This window comes from Felis catus, chromosome D1 (assembly GCF_018350175.1).
Source record: "Felis catus isolate Fca126 chromosome D1, F.catus_Fca126_mat1.0, whole genome shotgun sequence".
NCBI classification, from domain to species: Eukaryota; Metazoa; Chordata; class Mammalia; order Carnivora; family Felidae; genus Felis; species Felis catus.
In genome coordinates this window covers 71,920,094-71,929,695 of record NC_058377.1, presented here as the reverse complement: position 1 = coordinate 71,929,695, position 9,602 = coordinate 71,920,094, and the positions used below count along the sequence as shown (strand labels likewise).

Genomic DNA, 9,602 nt, shown 5'->3' with positions numbered 1-9,602 from the left:
TTAAGAAGTGCTGAGTTATGAAAACAGTGGGGGTGCATGGGGGCCAGGAGGTGAACACATAAAATAGGAGGTTGCCACAATGATTTGGGTGTGGAACTGTCAGGACCTGCCTTCTTGAGCCCTTCCTCTGACTGCCTAGTACCCCATGCCTTTGGGGGGCCTGGGCCCACAGGACCCCGCAGCTACCCTGCAGATGTCCGTGTCCCTTATTCCCACCTGCCATTCAGACATCCACCTGAGCCACGGGCCAAGGGGGAAAGTTCCTTCCTGCCTTTTCTATTCTGAGGGAGAGTTCAAGGATTTCCCCAGTGGCACTAACACCTCAGGGTCCAGACCCAAGAACACCTCCTCACAGATGCCAGAGGGCTGGACTGGGAAGGCTGGAAGACATCAACAAACCTCATTCCCTCACTGCACAGTGGGGAAAGTTAAGGATCAGAGAGGGGGAGGAGTTTTTCCAAGGCCACATGGAACAGGTGGCCAAGCTGGAACTAGAACCCCCGCCTGCTAATATCTCTCATCCTCTGCCCCTCATAGGAGGCACTGGTTCCCTTCTTCGTGCTTTGGGAGTGCAGCACATGTCTTGCTAATGGCACCGATCATGCCCGGTCCCTGTACCAAAATCACCGGACACAAGCTCTGTGAGTATGTCCACACCCAATGCAGGGACTCCAGGAGGGCAGGATGTAGACCTGAGGGAGGAGGCGCTTTGGTTGTCCCTGAACACTCACTAGTTTGTTCTGATGTCTCACCGTCCCACACCAGGGAAACAGCAGCCCTTACGGTTAACCCACAGAGCCCTGAGATTCCCCAGCAGTAGAATAATGGTAATGATACCCAATTCCCAAGGGTGTCCTGTGTATTGAAGGGAAAGAGTATGTAAATGGACTCCCACTGCATACACTCAGGAAGTGCTCCTTCCTGCCTTTCTTCTTGGGACTTCTTCCCACACTCAAACTGAACGGGGCTGTGGGAAGAGCTGGGGATGCAGAAGGCTGAGTTTCTGGTCAGAGAAGAAGGCAGAAGCTGAGTTTTGCCTTTGTTGTGGCCTACAGCTACATAATTTTTCCGTACATTGTATTTCCTCATAAACTGGCACAGATACCTTTGACTCAGAACCAAAGTCAAAAAAGGGCAATAAGCAGGAGAAGACGGTGCTGGGATGCCCTTGGCATAAACCATATCTCTGCTGGCTTGGGTGGGCGATCTCCAGGTGCCTGACCCCGGCCCCTTCTGAGGGATCTTTCAGGTTCATGGGTGGCCATGCATGCTGGTGGGAAGGAACAAGAGTAGGGGCCAGTGAGAGAAGGTAGGGGCCAGAGAGGCAGGATCTGGACCCAAATCAAAGGGAGTTAGTTGTACCATCCTGTTGTCCCGGGTGATCCCGATTCCTTTGACTCTGAAGCATGGACAGGAAGAAAGAGGGCTTGGAGAGACAGTCCTGGGGGCAGATTCTGGCTCATCCCTTAATAGCTGTGTGAATTTGGGAGGGTTATTTAGAGTCCTTAAGCATCCGTTTCCCCAGTGTCTCCATCCATTGGGTAGGGATAATAATAGGAGCCACCTCAGTGCTGAGTCGTAGATTGAGTGAGATAAAGCATGGGAAGCAGCTGGCACAGAGCCCGTATTACCTAATGGTCAAAAAATCTACCAAGACACAAACAAGAGCAAGAGGGCAGTGCTGGCCCTCCTGGAACCAGCTGCTGTTGTCTCTGCCCCAACAGCTGCCTGAGTCCTTCTGCGGCCCTCTTTTTTTTTTCTTTTTCTTTTTCTTTTCTTTTTCTTTTTTGCTAAACTTTTTAAGAAAGGAAAACACACATACAGAAAAATATGCAACTCATAAGTTGTAACTGGATGAATTTTCTCAAAATGTACACTCACCCATAAAACCGGTGCCCAGATCAAGAAAGAGCCCCTCGTGGGCCTTTTGAGTCAATACGTAGTCCCCTTTGACTAGGGTAACTCCTTTCTGACTTCTCACACTGTGGATGAATAAGGTTTGTGCTTGAATTTTATAAAAATGGAATCATACAATACATACCTTTTTGTGTTTGGCTTCTTTCAATCAGCAATGTGTTGGGTATAGTTGTATTTTCCTTGCATGCCCTTTCCTATTATATGAACAAACCAGAGCTTACTTGTCCATTCTATGGTCGGTGGGCTTTTGCACAGTGTCCAGTATCTGATTATTATGAGCAGACCATCCTTATACATGACCTTTGATGAGCAAGTGTATGCATTTCTGTTACACATTAGGTTGAATCAAATCAAGTTGCCATTTTTGTAGGTCAAAAACAATAAAAAGTTGGCAACTTCATGTGGTTCAATCTGCTACTTTTGAGTAGAAATGTTGGGTCATAAGACGTTATGTTCAACTTTGGTAGATACTGCCAAACAGTTTTCTAAAGTGGTTGTGCCACAGCTTATATTCCCACCACTACTGTGTAAGTTTCCAATTTCCACAGCCTTTTAAACAAAGGCTACCCAGATCCTTCGGCTGAGTCTTAGCTACTGACATCTGTTCCTGTGGGCCCTTTCATATCACCAATTTACAGTATGCTATGTGTTTACTTTCCCCTTGGGAAGGTCTTTCTGACAGTTCTAACCCTAACTGAGCCATGTTTTAGTATGTGAAGAATGTGGCTCGGTAAGATGGGGAGCAGAATGAATCAAACCAAGAGGACAAGGAGCAAAGGCCATCCCCCCTTTCAATGTTAAACTTGGAGAGCCTGAGTTTGATCGGTATTAAGGGCATTTTCTTACACCCCAACAATTTTTAATCTGTCCCCAGACAGGAAATGGGAAATAAGAGGACAGGACGTAAAACTCTTCCTTCTTGTCCAGATCCAAAGAAGCTAGATATTTTCAGAGCGTTTGGGTTGATAGTTGGGGCCCATTCACCAAACGGAGGCAGAATGGGTGGCTCTCTTCTCCCTGAGCTGACGTCCCTCGGCCTGGCAGGCAGGGCCAATATATCTATTAGCCATAGTAGGCTCAGTTCCCAGGACCCACAATACCTTTAGGGACTCATGAAAACATTTTAAATTCTTTTAAAATCAGAAAAAAAATGAACTTTTGGGTAGAAGAAAATGTTTTATTCTATTATATTAATATATTATTATTATATTAATATTCTTTATGTCAATAAACTCATAAATATAATTTTGTTTTTAATTTAAAAAAAAAATTTTTAATGGAGGAAGGAACCCTTGAAGGCAAAAGTGCCCAGGGCTTATGGAAGTTATAATAAGGCCCAGCAGCCTGAATCAGAGAACCAGCTAAAAGGTGCACGATGGATATCCAGATTCATGGTGCTGTGTTTAGTTCCCCTTGGGAATGACTGATAGTTCTAGCCCGGTTTCAGTCATGCCCCAGGTTTAAGGAAGAGAGAAGCACGTCCACATTTGAGCCAAACACTAAAAGTGGTGCCCTGGGAAATTTTTTCATTGCACTTTATGGCCAAGAGTAAGGTAGAGTCTAATGGTCCTTTAGACCTGCCTTCTGGGTTAAGGTGAAATCTGAATCTTTAGACACCATGGACACAACGCCCAAGAGGCACATGGGCTGGGAGCTCTGGCAAGGACAGAATCATGTCCTCTGGCTCCCAAAAGGATCCCAACATGGGCATCCAGCCGGTCTTGATGGCTGCTTTAGTTCCTATTTGTTCCTTCTTTTTTCTTCCTCTCCACAGCATACACATACCCAGAGACTAATTTAAGGGCTGGAGTCTGAGACATCCAGATATAATTCCTTCCAAACATGTCTTTGTTGAGCTGGCCTTCAAGGAAATATCGAATGACGAATAGCTGTTTGCTGACTGGAGGAATTTGGAAAGGACAAGTTATTTAAAGCTCCAGGAAGAACAACCAGGTTGGGAATATGTCTTGTATTATATGGGGAGGTTTGAAAAAGTCATTTTGCAAAATACTAATTATTAAAATAGGTCCAGCATGGACCTGATCTACTTTTTTTTTTATGTTTATTTATTTATTTTGAGAGACAGAGTGGGGGGCGGGCAGGGGCAGAGGAAGAGGGAGAGACAGAATCCCAAGAATGCTCTGCACTGTCAGCGAGGAGCCTGATGAGGGGCTGGATTCCACAGACCTTGAGAACATGACCTGAGCTGAAATCAAGAGTCAGACGCTCAACTGACTGAGCCACCCAAGCACCCCCTGCTCTATTTTATTTCTATATTTTTATCCGAGTCAAAGAAGAAAGGAGACAGAGAAACCAATTCAGGAGAGTGAAAAGAAGAGAGCAGAAGGGTGGATGCAGTCAGGAACTCAGCGTTCGCCTTGCATCTCTGCCACAAATTTGCCGTGTGTGATCCAGGAAAAATCACCCAGCCTCTCAGAACTTTGGCTCCTACATCTGCGAAAAGAGGTGACTAGATAACCCTGAAGGTCTTCTCCAGCTTTCAAATATTAGCCCATAGTAGGTGTTCCCTCAGTAATCATGAAGCAGCGAGAGAGTGAGCGGTTGTGGACCAATGTCACACATTTGGATGAAAGCCGGAAATGGAGAGGGTAAGTGCATTAACAATAAGAACGATGCCGAGAAGCTGAGCCCATCTGTAGACAGCATTTGTATTGCCATAAAAATAGCATAACAAGATTATATTGAAATACCCCACTATTTAACTTAATAATTTAAATGTTTGCCTAATGAGGTGGACTTGATTGGATTAGGGCATTCACAATTAATTTTGATAGATCATTTTACACATTGGAGGTGCATTCTTCTGAACCAGGAGGTGGAACGGAAGTGCAAAATGTTTACGTTCAAACGAGCATGTGATTTTGCAGGAAACATTAATCCCAGATCATGCACACTAAGTCAATTTCAGAAATGGCTTCTCGATGTATTATTAGAAATTGCTCTTCAAATATAAAAAGCTTGTAATAGAGTTCTGTCCATTTTTCCTTTGGCTGATGGAAGTTGTTTTATAAATATGCCTATGATATGATGTTTTCTTCATCCAAGCCTTTTGGTACTAATTGCAACTTTTTAAACAGTGTAAGTAGTGGCTGTCATGAACACTTTGAATCCTATTACAAATACTTTCTGAACAATTTCACATTTCAGGGTGCGTTCTTTCTTCAAATATTTTTAATTATGTTTTTCCCCATTTTTTTTTTCCTGAAAAGCACTCTAATTGGAAATGGTGGACCCCTCCCCACCTTTTTGGTTAAGGGAATGATTTTATTATGTCATAGGAAGAGGTGTCCATTCCCTTTCTCTACCCCTTCAAACATCAAAGAGCCAGGAGTGGCCACATATGCCCTTGAAGGCAGGAATGAGCAAAGGCAAATGGCTTCTGGAAAGGCGGATTGGAATCAGGCCATCAATTCTGTCCCAGAGTTCCAGGAAAACACGTTCCTTAGCACCATAGCTATCAGTTAAGAGCTGCAGCTCTGTTTTTTATCAGAAAGTTATCTGACAAAAGGTGTCCATGGGCAAGATGCTTCTTGGAGAATTCTCTGTGTCTCAGGATCCTCCTCTGAAAAATAGAGATAAATTGCCCATACCTCAAATCAGTGAAGGTTGGAGGTCCGAGATGTGACAACTTTTTGTGAGAGAGTGTGCAGTGGTGGTGGCACTGCCTTGGGACCAGCTGACTAAGCATCGAATGTGAATGCTCGTATTAGCTGTCCGTTTCTGGGACTTAAATGCATTGTTTGGTAAATGGGGACAGTGACCCGTCATTGAGAGTGCGAGCAGAATTAAATGCCACATCCCGGAGGCATGAGAGGAGCTCAGTGAGTACAGTTTCCCTCTCCTTCTCTGGGAGAAAAGCAGTTTCAAGTTCAAGGCGCCATCACAGTTTTTGTTTCCTGATGCGCTCCCCGGACGACCATGGCATTTAGCACACAGGGGCTCTGGGCGTCCTGGTCTTGGTGGACAGATGAGGTTCATGCTGTATAGTCTCCAGGCTCCAAGCCACCTTTGTTGGCAGAAGCACTTGAATCTGCGTTTCCCCTCTGAGGTCCATGGTCTATAATGGTATTTTATCAGACTCATCTTTTGTGAGGTTTCAGTGACCTTCGTAATAAAACCCAAATGCTTTGCATGGCATTCAGGGACCTTAAAACCTGCTCTCTGCTTGCCCTTCTGGCTTTCTTTCCCTTTCTGATTATGCCCTGCCCTTTGTTCACCCACAAACTACTTCCCTCTGCTCACTGTATTCTGAACACACCAACTTTCTCCAACCCCAGTCCCTTTGCTTATGCTGTCTGCTCCTTTACCCCAGGATGCTCTTTCCTTTATTCTTCAACTGAAGATGATCTCCTATTTCAGGTCTAGCTAAAATATCACCTCCTCCCTTGTGTCTTCTAGGATTGCATGGCTGAATCAGGTCCACTTCAGATTTGTCATTTGTCCTTGGTGTATCATTCTGTGGACGCTAAGATATGACAGGATCCCTCAGAAAACTGCCGTGCCTCCTCATCTCTGTCATCCCAGGATATTGAGAAACCAAGCTGAATATAAAATCCTTAAAATCCTCCCAGCAACCTGTTGAAGTAGGTACTATTACTGATTCATTTTGCCACACAAAGACATCAGGTCTCAGAGATGCTATGTAACTTGTCTAGAGTCACACAGCTAGTGAGTCATAGAACAGAGATTTGGACCTACAGACTTCCACTCAACGTCTGTGCCCTTTCCACTCCTCTGTTCTGTAAGCCTCTCCACAACCTCCTTTAATCTTCCGAACAACTCTGTGAAATGGGCAGGGAAGGCATCATCATGGCTTCTCTACAGATGAGGAAACCGAGGCTTGAACGAGGACAGTCCCTTCCCCAGCCTATGTGACTAGACATTGGTGGAGCTGATGAGAGAGTTCCCAGCTTTGGATTCTGGATGCGAGCCTCTGCACAGCCACAGGCTGCCTGCTCCCAGTTGGTGACCGGCCGGTGTCTCACCTGCTGGAGGGGACAACCTTAATAAAGGAGAGGGTCCCCGGGCTGTTGCAACACTTGAGGAATTCATGTGCCTCTCAGGCCCCGTCTGAGCCCCTCACCACAGAGGTGAGGAGTGACAAGGGACATCTCGGCTCCCAAGGGATTCCAGTCACGCGAACTCCTCCAATTAAGGCTGGAACGATGTCATCTCCTGAAATAGCATTTTAATGAGTGATGGCTCTGGGATAAATTGTCATCTCGTGATCTCTCGTTAGAGAGCTTAATTAGACCCATCATAAAACATATTGATCGATGGCACGGAGCAAGTCCACAGGACATCCACCACCCGCTGGAACATTCCTGCCCACTGCTTGGTGGAGCCAGTGTGGGACCTGTCCCAGGCCCTGACAGATGCTGGGGCATGGTTTCTTTTTGAGCACTTGGGCACCATTTGCCAGGTTCTTTCTTTCCTCCCTTCTTTCCTTTTACAAATATTTATTTAGCACCAACTGTATACCAGGCACTGTCCTGCCCTCTTATGCTTTAACCCATTTTGTCTTCACAAAAAGCTGTTCTTTCCTTATTTTGCAAATGGTAAAACCAAGGCTTGGAACCCTGAGCTCTACTAGGTGCAGCCCCAGCCTACTGAGTTCTCTTTCTAGCAATTTCTGGTGGAGTGGCTCACATAAGAAGAACAAGAGGGGAAATTAAAGGAAAAAATGGTCTTTATTAAACTCCTAATGCGTGCCTGCCACTCTACGGGCACATTATTTTATAATCATGTCCCCTTTAACCTTTATATCAATCCCACAAGGTGAGAGAATTTTCATCATTTTATAGTTGAGGAAACTGAGTCTCAGATATGTTACTTGCTCAAAGTCACTCAGCCAGTGACTCTCAGTGCTGGGACTGGAACACAGCTTTGAGGGATTACCAGTCCAGACAGACGATCGTTCAAATCCAAGCCCTGTCGTATATTAGCTGTATAATTTGGGGCACATTACCCAAGCCTTCTGAATATCATACTGGATGTAATAACTGGACCCCTCTCAGAGTTATTGTGAGGATTAAATGAAATACTGCCTGTAAAGCATTTAGATAGTCTCTGACCCATGGAAAGTTTTCAGTAAAAATTAGTTTTCAATGAATACCCCAACTGTTTTCTCTTGGAAAGAAACTACCTGTTTCTTCATCCATAAAATGGGGGTAGAACCCCTGTCCTAAAACAAGATAAAGTCCTATACAAGATAAAGTAGCCCAACTGCCCTTATGTTTTATAATGCTTATTTATTCATTTTGAGAGAGAGAGAGAGAGAGAGAGATTAAGGGATGGAGGGAGAGAAAATGGAAAGGACAAAGAGAGAGGGAGACAGAGTATTCCAAGCAGATTCCTCACTGTCAGCACAAAGTCCTATGTGGGGCTCAAAGCCATGAACCGTGAGATCATGACCTGAACCGAAGTCAGCCGCTGAGCCACCCAGGCACCCCCAACTGCCCTTGTTGATCACTTTTCTTTATATTTGTGTGTTGGCAAAAAGCTTGAAGTGACCACCTACTTGATGGGCTTCCGGAGAGAGTAGGAAATGCTCTTGGGAAAATTTTATCTTAAGTATTATTATTATTATTAAAATAAGACATTAGCACAAAATGGTGGCAGGAGTGGGAGGTGGATGGATCAGATGAGACGACCTGGGGAGGTTTAATAAGATCAGAGTATTGAAACTTCAAGGGAATACGGTAGCTACCGTGGCAGCTCAGAAAGTCTCAGCAATGTGGCATGCGTGCCTGGATGCACTGGCCCGGGCTCAGCAGGGTGTGTGTGCCTTTGTGGCATGTCTGTCGTTGCATATCTGCAGTGAGTGTGTGTGTGTGTGTGTGTGTGTGTGTGTACCCGCATGATGGGCCTGGTGCACATGGGGTCATAGAACTTTTCATCAGAAAGGAGTCTGTGTGTGTATGCGTGTGTATGTTTAGGTGTGGACGTCTCTGTGTGTGTTTTGAGTCCTGTTTCCATGAGAGGGTGACTTCCTTCACCTGTGTGCACTTGGAGATTTTTTTTTCCTTTTTTTTTTTTATTCCAGTAAATGTAGCTTGAAAGCTGAGGATAGCACAGCTTTTCCCCAAACACAGATCACATCACAATTTTTCTTTCAGAGAAAAATGCTACAAAATAACCTGCAGATGGTGAGTCTCCCTCTTTTTTTTTCTCTCTTTCTGTCTTGCTCTTTCTCTGTGGCTTTCTGTCTGTGTCTCTGTCTCTGTGTTGGTGTCTCTGCCTCTATCTCTAAGGCCCTATTTATAGCTTAAAATGCTCTCATATTTTCACACTTAGCATATGAAATGTCCCCATGTTACATAAAATAACACACAGTTGAGTTTGTAATTAGATCAGTGTCTCATCCCACGTTTCACCTAGGAAAACCCTGGACATTGTTCCTTGCCCCTGCCCCTACCCACAAGCATCGCCGGGCCTGAGGATCCTGCCCTCACCCTTTTCTGGGGTCTGTTTTCCCAACTCCTGATGACAACCCTTCCATCTGCCTCCTCCCTGCTCCCTTGCTGACCCTCTCTGCTGCCTCTGACAGGGGTTCAGTGTTCCAGGCTCGAATCATCAGAGACCTCCTCTCCCCAGAGCCAGAAAAATTGCCCCGTTCCTTGTCCTCGGAGTCTCCTGAGCACAGTCACAAAATTCAGTTCCCC

The 9,602-nt window shown here is 45.2% G+C and overlaps 1 long non-coding RNA gene across 4 annotated transcripts in view; it reads left to right on the top strand.

The window, feature by feature from the left end:
• The window catches only part of LOC111556630, a 259,841-nt gene extending 255,809 nt beyond the window's left edge, over positions 1-4,032 (top strand). For 2 of the 4 annotated variants that reach the window (XR_006586420.1, XR_006586417.1), the window contains 2 exons: positions 538-641; positions 3,692-4,031. This is a non-coding gene — a long non-coding RNA (uncharacterized LOC111556630). Of the gene's footprint in view, positions 1-537; positions 642-3,691 lie in introns of all 4 variants that reach the window. The other 2 variants (XR_006586419.1, XR_006586418.1) reach the window with 2 other exon arrangements.
• The last annotated feature ends 5,570 nt before the right edge of the window (positions 4,033-9,602 follow it).